The following is a 13,518-nucleotide window of genomic DNA, read 5'->3' on the forward strand; positions in this document are numbered from 1 at the left end:
CTCAAACTCGACAATAAATTATATCTGGGGAGGCGATTTCAACCAAACAATATGTCCAAAACATGAAAGTGGCATCTGCGGTCTACAGACCGAATCCGGAGACCCCATCCCACACTTTGTACACACTCTGAGTGGAAACAAGCTTAACGAAACTCTCTTCACCTTGGACCTAGACTTTGCCAATGAACTAGTCGACCCGGTCCAGGAATTTCAACCCACTTTTCACGGGCGTGGCTGTATGTCAACTATTGACTTTATTTTAGCATCAAATACCTGCAAAGGTTCACTAAAAAATTATAAAGTAGGGTCCAGCCCGATTAGTGACCACTATCCCCTGAGTGTGGATCTTGTTATGGAAAAAACGGGCCTCTCCGAAACAAAAATCAGCCCTCTCGATCAGCAATCACTAGCATTAAAAAAGAAGAACGGGTATGCCATAAAATGGTCAAAGATAGACCCCGAAGTCACCTCACAAAGGCTTCTTGAAAAAACGCAATCATGGATAAGGGACTGTCTGTCTGCAGAGGCCTCCCCAGAACTAATTGTCAGCTCCTTCCATAAAATCCAAGGAGCAATAAGGGATGAGCTATTTAAACACACTGCAAATCAAGCCAATCCTCCAACAAAGAGATGGTTTGATTCTGACTGCAGAAAGGCCCTTACGTCACTCAAAGAAGCCCTCCAACAGAACCCCAGAGACGCCCAAAAAATCTCAACCCTGAGGAAAGAGTATAATACCGCCCGGAAAACGCGAAGGCGCCAGATAAAGCAAGACCTTTGGTCTCAACTTCACGAGAGTGCATTAAGAAAAGACAGCACCACATTCTGGCAGACCATCAGATCGCCTCTTCTAGACAATACCGCAGATCCTCATCATCTAGACGTGGCAATAACCGAAAGTGACTGGGTCCACCATTTCATAAAAATTTTCGGGTCACAAACCGCCCTCTCTCAAACAGAAGACCAACCACAAGTAGAGAACAAATTCCGCCCAATCAACCTACGTTTCACTGTTAACGAGGTCAGAAAGGCCATCACTGCGTCTAAAACTGGCAAGGCTCCGGGCCCTGATGGGGTACCTATGGACATGTTCTTATACAACAGTGACTACTGGTCACTAATAATTACCCGGGTAATGACAGCAGTCACCGAAATTGGACTTTTTCCATCATGGTCTACTTCCACCCTCCTACCAATATTTAAGAAAGGGGATCGTAACGACCCCGCGTGCTACCGGCCGATCTCCCTTCTGGATTCCACAGGCAAGATTGCAGGTCGATTACTCCTGGACCGATTACAATCTTGGGCCCAGGAAAACAGTATCATCACAGACCTGCAATATGGCTTCCAGAAGGGGCTCAGGACGGTGGAACAGGCGCTAAACCTGACCCTCTTGGCCGGAAAATATACTAGCGCGAAAGGAGGCAAAATCTATCTGGTTTACGTAGACCTTACCGCGGCCTTCGACTGCGTCCAGCATGCCAAGTTGTGGGAGATCATGGCAAACCTCGGAGTGGATCCATCCGTATTAGCTTTTCTCAGGGAACTCTACACCAACGCGGAAGGCCGAGTTCGTTACGGCATTGCAGGAGAACTATCACGCCCCTTCAAAATAACCCGGGGAGTAAGGCAAGGGTGCGTACTGGCTCCCTTCCTGTTCAATCTATATACCAACGGGATCGAACAAGCATTCTTGGAAGGGAGTCAGGACCTTCCACAGATAGCACGCCGCCCAATACCCATCCTCCTTTATGCCGACGACTCGGTCATCCTGGCCCGGACAGCTAACCAACTCCAGCGGCAGTTGAATAAATACGTGGCTTTTATGGATTCATTGGGACTCAAAGTCAACATCAAAAAAACATTCACAATGACCATTGGTCCAAAACACGGACTCTCAAAATCCATGTATATCAATAATAATCGACTGGAAAAAACATCGGTATACCCATATTTGGGTATACTTGTGGACGATGCAATGACCTGGCGTAAGGCTATCGAAACTAGAAATCTCAACTTCCGCCGATCAGTATCAGCACTAAGTGCCTTCTCCAGAAAGCTTGGCAAACCAGCTCCATCGGAATTGTTAACAATATACTACGCAAAATGCCATAGCGTGGCCACCTATGGAGCAGGCATCTGGGGCTACGGAAGCATCGATCAGCTCCAGGTAACGGAGAACGCTTTTATTAAATACGTTTTAGCCCTCCCCCAAAGTTCCCCAATCTTTGTGTCTCATCGGGAGTTAGGAATGGACTATGTGACAGACACCATACGATGCCAGCCCCTTATACTCTGGCACCGTATATGGTGCAATTCTGAAAGCCACATCACGCGATCCATCATCACCGAATGCCTTGGCCTAGCCCATTGGAGGAAAATACCCTGGCTCAATTATATTCACAAATTCCTCCAAGACATTGACCGGGAGCAATACTTTCTCGAACCTCCATCAATAGAGGACATCTCGAAGAAACAACTGAAAAAACTATGTATGGACCACCTAAGAGAACTTCGCCACCAGACCGAGATTGTCAAAACACAAAACGAAGAAAAATCTGCTCCTTACAGTCAGGGAGATCATTGCAGCCCTACCTGTCATTCTTTCTCTCGAACCACGAAAAGTTCCTACTGACAAGACTACGGTTCGACCTTTTTTTCCGAATGGTCTCATTCCCAGAACCGAACAACTGGTCCAGGAGCCTGACACGCTGTCCTTGTGACGGGGTTTCCAATCAATCAACGGTCCATGTTGTTCTGTTCTGCAAGTACTACATAGCAGCCAGGAAAAAATGGATCCTTCCCCTTCTCCGTCTAAGCGGACTCAGATGTACATACCCAGCTCTCGCTTATCTCCAGTCACCGAAATATCCGCATGAAGCTAAAATGACAGCGATCTTTTTAAAACTAGTAACAAAAACCCGACTTGAAATCGTTTCTTAAATTATTATATGTGTTTCAATGTATTAATTTCTGAATTTTTATAAAACTGTACTTTTTATGATTATGCAATTTTATAATCGAATAAAAGTTTATGAACTGAACTATTAGAACATTCTGCCACTAGAGGGTAGAATGCTCTAACAAAAAAGAACAAAGCCTTATGGGAGCATGAGGGGATTGGAATCCCCTCAGGGTCCTTGAAGCCTTTGTTCACAGCCAGAGCTGTGAACAAAGAAACATTGGAATGTTAGAGCTCCAGGCTTATACCAGCCATTATAAGCCCAGAGCACTATATTGTTTTCAATGGAGCTCCCAGCATTCCAATGTTCTAATAGCCGGTATAGCCCTCTACGGCGGGGTATAAGGCTATAATAAAGAGATAAGGAACATTTTTTATAGGGAAAAATGATCTTCTATTTAATGAAAACTCTTGATAGGACTGAATTTTGTTACTCCGTGAATCATGACCGATTGTCTTTGTTAAAGATTTGGAAGTGTATAGAAAATATTATAGAAATATGATTTTTAGTATGGAGAGATTACATTTTACAGTACAGATGTCCACATTGGATACATTACAAAATTATTTAAAAAGATTACCCTTTAATTTATTTGATATAAAAATTTAGATAGTTTAAACTATTACAACCAGTTATATTTTCCAAGAATAACTTTGAAAACGGACTAATAAATGTTGAAAAACTTGCACTTACCAGAAGTATCCAATGACAGGCAGTATTTGTCGGACTAAGAAGAATGTCCATTTTCTCAAAAGGTACCTGTAGAGTTAAAATGCAATCATTAATAGCTTTACAGTACAACCCAATTACATTTGTTTACACTTACAAGTATTCGAAAAAGTGAATATTAATGAATATATTTTCAAAATAAACAATCTTCCCTTGAAAAAGTTTTAAAAACATCTTACATTTGTCATAGTCTTCTAAACGTTACTCGATTCTACTCTTAAACATTAATTCAAATAGAGGTCTGAGAGGGCCATATGACGCACCAATAACTATTACAACCATGTACTTATCATTTAAATGAATACAGGCTTGGGAGTGTCACGTGACGCAGTAATAAATATTAAAACTAATGGGAGAATTAGGAGGGGGCAAATACGATGAACTAGAAAGCATATATTCCACAAAATCAAAGCAAATCAGAGCTGGGAGGACCACGTGACGGATTAAAAAAAATAATACTATTATGAACGCACAATTTATATGACTACAGGCTAAAGCATGTGACAGTTCAAAAATACGAAACCAAAATTTATGCACGGACAATTTTTAAAAATAGAGGTCTGGGGGACCTCGTTGTCGTAAATTGACAACGATTAGGTTAGCATTAGCTGAAGCTAATGCACCTTTCAATGTTATGTTGCCCGTTTTCAGAGGCCATTTTGTATTACTATCCACCATTTTGTATGCTTCCATTGCCTCGTGCTCGCCATGTGCTTTGTCCTACCTCTCTGATTACTTGCTCACGTATTCTACTTAGCAACAAGTTTTTTTTGCTTTCTACCAAATACGCTCATGCTCTATCGAGCCACATCTGTTTCTGATAAACCATTGTTGAGATGTGTTTACTCCAAACTAATTAAATCGTCAGCTCCTTCCACTCTTTGAATGTGCTTCGAAAATACCCTTATATGTACATGAATTCGTCTTCTGTTTGTGCCGCCTATTTTCCGAAACCCCTGTGTGGGTATAAAAGGACCATGTGTCTTCCTACCTGGGGGTGACTCTGGACTCTAAACTCAGCTGGAGAAACCACATAGAGAAGACCTGCCAGAAAGCAGCAGCCAAACTGACTGCATTATACCCACTCCTGAAGACCAAGTCGATGCCCATGCAGAGCAAGGTGCGAGCAATCACTGCAATAATTCGACCAACTATGACATACGCTTCACCAGTTTGGAGTAGTGCTGCTCGCAGCTTCGGAAAGACCTACAGAGACTACAGAGCAAGGCCCTACGGATTGAAGCAGGTGCTCCTATGATCTCACTAACAGCAGACCTCCACAGAGACCTAGGCATTGAGATGTTGGACGACCATTTCCTCAAACTCAACAGGGCATTCTACAAAGGATTGGATCAAAAAGAAAACCCACTGATCAGGAAACTCGCAGACATCTCTACAAACCCATTTGACCGCTACCCGCGGCCCATCGAAGCGCTAACCTTGTGAAACTGAAACAGCAACGCAGCATCCAAAAACTCCTCAGTGCCTGAAGGCAAACGCCCGGCAGGTATGCAAAACTCATCACTGCCTGCCGGTTTAATCGCCTCTGCAGGCAACCAAAACCCTTTCACTGTCTGACGGCATAATTGCCTCGGCAGGCACACAAAACTGAACACTATCAGAAGGTACTAGATAGACAAAGACAAGACTCTTTGAGGAAACATGCTGACAACTCTGCAAACTCAATTGACCGCTACCCGCGGCCTATCACTGAGCTGACCCTGTGATACAACCTGAACTGTAACAAAGCGTCACACATCAATAAGACAGCCTAAATAAACAGCGACTAAAAAATTCAAAATGAATGTGGAGTAATGAGTCTACTGCCTCGGTATCCAAAAACTCACCACTGTCAGAAGGAATCTGACAGACGAAAACAAGACGGTAGACGTTCAGTGTGCTACTTCATGCATTGCCGAAGGGTATTGTCTGAATGTAGTTCCAGCCCATGGGGTCTTAATAAACTTTGTCTTTTCTATTCCAGTTTCCGTGCCAACTTCTATTTAACGATTCACAGGTTTTAGCGGCATGACAAGGCCTTGCTGAAAGTGGATACAACATCGTGACACAGAAAGAAACATTTATACTATGTGCATACAATTTAAAACCATTGAGGGGTAGGAAAGCCATATGATGGAGAAAAAACTTGCATCATGCATATACAATTTACAGCGGAGGCTGATGTTCAGACGGCTTCTCTTACCTGTGCTTCTGTCCTGTTTTGTAGTGTCTTGAAAGGCTGCGGTTTTGCTGAGTCTGGGGTGTTTTGGCTGCCGGCGTCACCGCCTCCGTGCCTATGGTATTGTGGCTGGGAGGCAGCAGCAGTGACACCACGTCGAGTGTCAGGAGTCCTCCTCCGCTCGAGCAATCAGTTCATAGTAAAATCGATGACGACACTCTGTTTGTCCCAACAGCACAGGCAGGGAAAAGAGAGCATGCTCACGTCAGTGCCTGCATTATATGGGAACCGCGGGGGCTGACCAAACCAAGCCCAGGGCCTTCATTGGCAGAGTGTTTGCGGTGTATAAGAAGGATGATCTTGGGAGACATCTCATTGGCTAATGTATTAGTTTCCAGGCTTACTGATAGCAAGCATGCGAGGTAGTGGTATGTGGGGAGTGTGGGCGGGCGTGCACTGCGCATGTGCAAGTGTGAGTGTGTGCACTAACAATTAACAACAGAGAGAGATGGGGGCGATGTTATAATGCGCGCAGAGGCATGCCCAGAATCGGATCTGACATGAGTGACCACTTCTAATCATTCTCCTTAGCGTGCCCAGAGCTCTGATTTGTCAGTGAGAGGGTGATCGCACCATACTTTGTACTGCTAATCATACTCAGCGCGTACCCGCGCATACAGTACGAATATGCTTTGAGGTTACACGTTGCATTAAAGCTTCCGTGTGACGTCATGTACAGCGTTCTGTACGCGAAAGGCAGCAATGTTTCTACTTGGTTTAAAACATTTATTTATGTATTTAATGCAGATAATAAGGGCAGACATTTGGGATGACTATGATTTTTTTTAATACTTTTAACAATCATATATTACTTTTAAAAATAATTACACAAATCGCGGTAGAACATCATGCGTACTCGTATCGAAAGAGCTGCACAAGTGCATCATAAGCGTACGCAAAGCCATGTGACTTTAAAAGTAGAGATTTGATTGGTTCATAACTTTTCCTATTGCGACTGTTGAAAGTTCCGTCAAATTATAATTATTCGACTTTGACTTTCTAAAAAGAAGTAATTCTTCTGAGAATCTTCTCAAATAGAAGGAAGATCACCATAATAAGAGCAATGGACTCATCTTCCAGCAGTTCTTCAGAGGGAGATTTCATTCCTGAAGAACCTCCAAAGAAGAGGAAAGAAGCTCTAATTTGGAAGATCTTTACTTTTCCAGAAGGGCAAAAAAAGGTTAATGCTCCAAAAGTAACCTGTAAAATTTGCCAAACAACTCTTTCAAGGGGTGATCAATGTAAAAAATACTCGTTTGGCACAGCAATATGGTACGACACGTGAAGAACTTGTATCCCAACAACTTTGCTCGAGCTGCAAGGCGCAAGTTGCACGACAACCCACCTGCTGCTACACCAAGCACATCAACTGCTGCAGCAGCATTTTCAGCAAGCAGTCCACACCCACAAATTGATTCTGACTTTGCTAAAGTTAAAATTGTATGCATTTATTGCGATAAACTTTTGTGTTATGGGGAACAGTCTATGGACCTGATAAAACGCAGAATGCAGGATCATTGGTGTCCTCGACATGAGTTGGTTTTTTTTTTCATTCTTTTGTTCCGCTTGGAATTTGTTGAGAAAACACAAAAAAAATACAAAACAAAAAAAACAAAAAAACACAATTCTTTTTAGAACTACCTTCACTGGTCAAAGAAAAAACTATATTTCTATGTTAGTGTGTAAAAGTTTGTCAGAATGAATGTGTAGTTCATAAATGAATGAATCAATATATTACTAGTGAATGGAGAATGTGAAAGTGCAGAACTATAAGGAAGTGCTACAGCATAAATCTATAAGGTGTTTACCTATAGTATACTGTAGTATGTCCGAAGCACTTGAATGTAACATATGTACATAAATATGTTACAAGTCTATGCTTCAATTTGCGCTGCTGGTGAAACTGCCTGGGTGAATTTTTATGTGTTAGGGGCGGATTTACAATCCCCTTGTGCCTCTTTTACACAGCCGTTGCGTCACTTTTGTAACACAGCGGTGGTGCAAAAGATGTGCCATGGTGTGTGCTATTAACAATGTGACGCATCTGGAGGGTGCATAACATTGTAAAGCCCTGCGCCAGAAGAGGCTTTCCTGTGCAGAAGGGAGTGCAGCAACGCCTCCGAAAAGTGAGTGAGTGAAATGTATAACATTTCATTCAGTCACTTTTGAGCTTATGCTGTGTCAAAACCTTGCACTTGCTTGAAGCAGGTGTAAGGATTGATACAGCATTGTGAGCATAAGGCCCCAAGAGCATTGCTGGAGCTGTGTTATACTTGCAACCTAAGTCAAGCAATAATTAATCCAAAAATGAGTTTGCAATTTAGTTTTGTTATGATTTTATAATAAGAATGTGAAATATAATCTAAAAAATAAGATAAATATAAATATTTATAATAAAAATATAAGAAATTAGTATGAAAAGAAAGACATAATAATTAATACATTTATAAATTATCATTTACAAAACCTTTGAAATTCACTGAAAAAAACATAGGTTTCACACATGTTATAGTTAGGAATTAGCATTTAAAAAATCTTGCAAATTCATTGAAAAAACCGTAGGTTTCACACACGTTATAGTTAGGAATTAGCATTTAAAAAACATGCAAATTCATTGAAAAATCATAGGTTACACACATGTTATAGTTAGCTGAACATTTCTCTCATACAAAACCTTTGAAATTCCTCCGTTATAGTTAGCTCGGCTAACTATAACTTGTGCGCCTGCAATGCACTGCTGAAGACATCACATATTACATTATGGGATGCCTTCCTGCACATAAAAATCATTCCCCCAACATAGGTACCCTTGCACTGTGGTGCAGGGGTGCCTGAATTGGCGCTAGGCAGCTTATTTTAGTGCCTGCACTAGGGGAAATGCAGGGGTGCAACATACCACTGTAAATACGGTGCATCCCTGCATCTCTAAGCTGACTGATACCAGCGTTAGCAATTTTGGAACTAACCTGCGCTCCGCCAGTTCATTTTACATATGCCCCTTAGTTTGTTGTCATGTTCCGCAGGCAACATAAGTAGGCTGTGCAATGTGATTCCTTTTATGTTGTGAGCAGGTAGTCCAGAAGGAGCTGTCACAACACATGAGAGATCACAACTAGTTTTCCTGTGAACAAATGTAGAAATATTCACATTTAACATGTAGTATCCATGCTTGCCAGATTTGCTTTTTTGCTGAAAACAATTCTAGCTGTTTTTGAATAAGCGGAGAGATCAAATTGTCTAAATCAATGATATCACTCCCCATTTGGCCTATAGCCCTTTCTAGTGCATACATAGCTACGAATGCCTCATTTTCAATGATAGGCTGGCAAAGGGGATCTGGACTATTAGGCCCTGTGCTCAGGCTAACTTGTGAACTGTCCCTTGCAGCTTCTATAGCAATTATTTCCTCATGATGCATTTCGTCATTTTTTGATATGAGGGAAACACTTCACATTTGACTGCATTGATAGAGTCTTTGTAACAGTCATAGTTACCTAGCAGTTCAGTCTCTGAATGCCAAGGTTTAAAGGTGGCAAAAGAGCCCATAATAGAATTCTCTTTTCACACCTGTTTGACAGCTCAGTTTATAATGATTATTCACACTTCATTTTGAAGTCTCACAATACATCCATTACAGCCAGTAACCCAAAACTTTCCTTGCTCAATGTTTTTATCTATGTTATTTCTGTGTGTATAGTATTGCAGTACTTCATGCAAGCAACGATTTTCTAGATGGACACTCTGATTAGGAAAATAGGTGCCTAATATATTTGTTTTAAGGAGCTCAGTGGCTTCTGGATCAAACAGAGCTAGATACTCAATTTCACTGAACTGTTTTAATACGCAATTTTGTGCTGATGCCAGGCCTAAACTAGCCCAAATTAGCCCAAAATATTAACTTGGACTTTCCATAAAAGATAAAAGAACTGAGTTTGTCAGAAGCTTCAAAGCATCCTATTTTCTTGTGTGAGAGCATTTTTAAACTGAAACCGTAAAGCTTCTTACTTAAAGATGTCTCTGTTGCTATCTCTTGCCATACATCTTTCATTTCTGTTTTTCAGACTTTGTTATGTATGAAATGACATATTGAGCTACAGCTATAGAATTGTCTTCTAAAAACTGAATATCTATGTTGGCATTACACATGGACAAGAATAATCGATTATAATAATTGATACGTTTTAAAGTCTCACTTTTCTTCAGATTGTATGTATTTTTAGCTGATTTTCCAATAACTGCAGACATAAAACTGTTCACTCTTCCTTTGGAGATTACAGGCCTAGGGAATCCAAAATGACACTTATTGTAGTATTTCCTTTCTGCTCTGTATCTCGGTCAGCAATATTTGCCACTTTTATGGGCCTAAAATCGCGAGTCTTTTGTTCTGAGACTCTTCTAGAATCTCACAAGTCACATACTGCTCAATGAGTGATAACACTGAGTCGTCAGAATCTTGATCAAACTTTGGCACATCTTTCACCCACAGTAACATATGTATATGTGGTGCTCCTCTAGCTTCACATTCTATTCTCCAGAAGAAGTCTACAACCTCACTTAGTGGTGGAACACAATCCACCTGCTGACTTGAAATCAATCCCTGTAATGTTTGCATTAATGTGCCTGTGATAGTCATATAGGGTATAGTCATATATTGGGTGGAGAAGTGTGGCTCACTGGTTAGAGGAGGCAGACCCTGAAGCAGAGGTCAGACCCGGGACCAGGGTTCAATTCCCGACGCGGCAGGGTCTTGAGCCCAAATATCCACGGACTCGATAATTCTCGTTTCGGTGCCTACTCGAATCACGGGTTCACACTCTGCAGCTCTGGGCATTAGCCTGCTTAATCTCCACTACGGCCCCCCCCCGCGGCGGGATGCCTGGCTTTCACCTTGGGGATGCCCATTACGGGTATCTCACAGGGAAAAAGCCAGGACGGGTTCCCAAGGCAAGCGCCGAGATGCCTACGGGTAATCGAGCGCTATATAAGACCGCATAATAATAATAATAATATAGATCAACCCAAGCATACGCTGCACAGCTCAAAGTAACACACCAGGTAGTTGCACTTAAATTTTGTAACATACACTTTAGCTCACCATGGTGATGAAACCAATATTCATTGGTATCATGTTGACAAACCATAACATTCATCAAATTACTTTCTACTATCTCATTTTTACCATGTACCTTTTCACAAAATCTCTTTTAGTGATGTCATTAAACCTTGTTCCTGTTTTCACAACATGGCACACTGCATACAATAGCACTGATAGACCACTCTCAAACGAAAGGTGGAAAGTGTATTGTATGTCAATCTTTTTGATTGATTGATTGATTGATTGATTGTATGTTATGTTATACCTAAAGCAGGGATCTTCAGAATACAATGTATGAGATCTACATTCTGATACATGGAATCTGTACTGAATGCTCATCATAGCAACCACCTTCTTCTGTAGGAAATAATATTGGAAAACAGCATGCTTCTAAGCTCTTTTCCCAGACACTTACTCATTCTCCTTTCGCTTGGTTCATTTGGTACAATTCTAAAGTATCACCCATCATATCTCTGGAATGTAGAGGATGAATGCTGTAATGTTCATATATGTCTTCTGGTTTACCTAAGTCGACTTTTTCCAATTGAGCAGAAGGAGCTGATGTGGAAATTTCTGTTCTAAGACAGGTAACATGTTCCTCTACATAAATATGTCTGTAAAACCCATTTTCTGATTTCAGGTATTGCAAACCTCTTTTAACTCTATCTATGCTCACAAGTTCCTAAAAATTTGTTTTCTGTTTAGTAGGTACTCCATTTACTAGAACCACTAGTGGTGCTTCTTCTTCTTCTTGATCTACCCCTATAGTTTCAATATTCTCCTTCATATCCAAAGGCAAATACACAACGTTACCTCTCAGACCATTTAGTACTTCAGAAGGTAATTTCTTATATTTAGTCTCCATTCTAACAATGAATTCGAAAGGATGTACTGTTAATAAGAGAAGAGTCTCATGCACATTCAGGTTTTGAAGTTCAGCAGGAATCGTAAAAACGTACAATTTGTTATGAATACCACTAGCAGGTATTTTATCATCATCTAATATGTCAAAACAATATTTACAGACAATCTGCCTTATGCACAAGTCAAACTGATCTCCCACGTTCAAATAAAGAGCGAGATTAACCAACTGTACTAGATCAGTCTCTTCTGTTTTTTCACAAATATCATTTTCTTTGACTTTGGAGGTGTAGTGAGTTTGCCTGCAACAAACAACCACCTTGTCTGTAATTTCTGCATCAATTTCTTCTTTAAAAATCTCTAACACTGTGCTAGTATTGAAATTGCAGTGTTGTTCTCCATAACAATCTCACTCTCTGCAGCTGGCCTTTCAGGCCCAAAGTATTGAATCTGATTGTCATATATAACAGAACTGACTACAAAATGACTTCCTTTCAATAAGATATCATTTGAAGCTGAAGAGCTGAACTTTTTACCAAATACAATCTTCTGACTAGATTATGTATTATAGTGTGGTGTACAGACAGCATCCGTATATGATGGAAAGTACAGTCACAAATCTGTTGTGATAAGAAAGCCAATGAATGTCCTTGAAAGTTTATCAGTCTCCTAACTCGATCAAGGTATTGGAGAAGTTTCCTTTTTTGTTTTGCTGTTGCTCTGCTGTATTTGCTTAAGAAGAGTTTACGTTTTTCAATAGACTTTTGTCTTATGCGGCATACATTTCTACACTTCCACTAAAAAACTAGTTGTCGAGGACGTTGACCTAACACTTCATTAGTTATTTCTTCTAGTACATTTCTCTTCACTATTTTTTATTTTTCAATTGTTGTGCCATCATTGATTTCATAAGTATGACCATCTTGGTCAATTGGAAATAGTAAGTTATTTTCCTGCAAATAACTTTCCTCATTAAAAAGTTATTTAGTACTGGAAGCATGTTTTCGCTGACCCTGGAAAATACGTTTGTTTTACTAACTTGAACATTCTGTCAACATTTTTTTAAGGAAGTTAACTTGTTCATCTAAACATGTCATTCTCTTCAAAATGAGAGGAAATAGATTTCTATTGAACACAAAGGCCTTATCTACTAGACACTCAAAAAACTCTTTTTTTTGGATCTGTTTAATGAAATTTGAGATATGGTCATGATACAATATCAAGCACAATAAAATCACCTGGGTGCTTACAACACAGTGAGTAATGAAATAAGGCAGGCTTAGGATCACATTACATTTGGTCTGGGGTATGGTTCAATTAGTGGATACAGCATTGCACAACTTATCATAAATCGTAATTACGAAAAAAAAAGAGAGAAGAGGGGAAAGAGGTGCCTCCAGTGCGGACAGTCAGTGTGTTGCTGTAATAGCCATGACATTTTATGGCAATGACATCAAACATGTTTAGAACTAATTAATTGTGAGCAACCAATTAGCTCAAAGGAACCAGGAATAAATATTGAGGGGAGGGGTGGGAGGAGAGGAGGATCAGGGCAAAATGGATACAGGGGGCTCGTTGCCACTCCAAACAGTGCCAAACAGTCCCAAATCACCCTTGGTAAATTTCCATCT

This window comes from Lissotriton helveticus, chromosome 2_1 (genome assembly GCF_964261635.1).
Source record: "Lissotriton helveticus chromosome 2_1, aLisHel1.1, whole genome shotgun sequence".
NCBI classification, from domain to species: domain Eukaryota; kingdom Metazoa; phylum Chordata; class Amphibia; order Caudata; family Salamandridae; genus Lissotriton; species Lissotriton helveticus.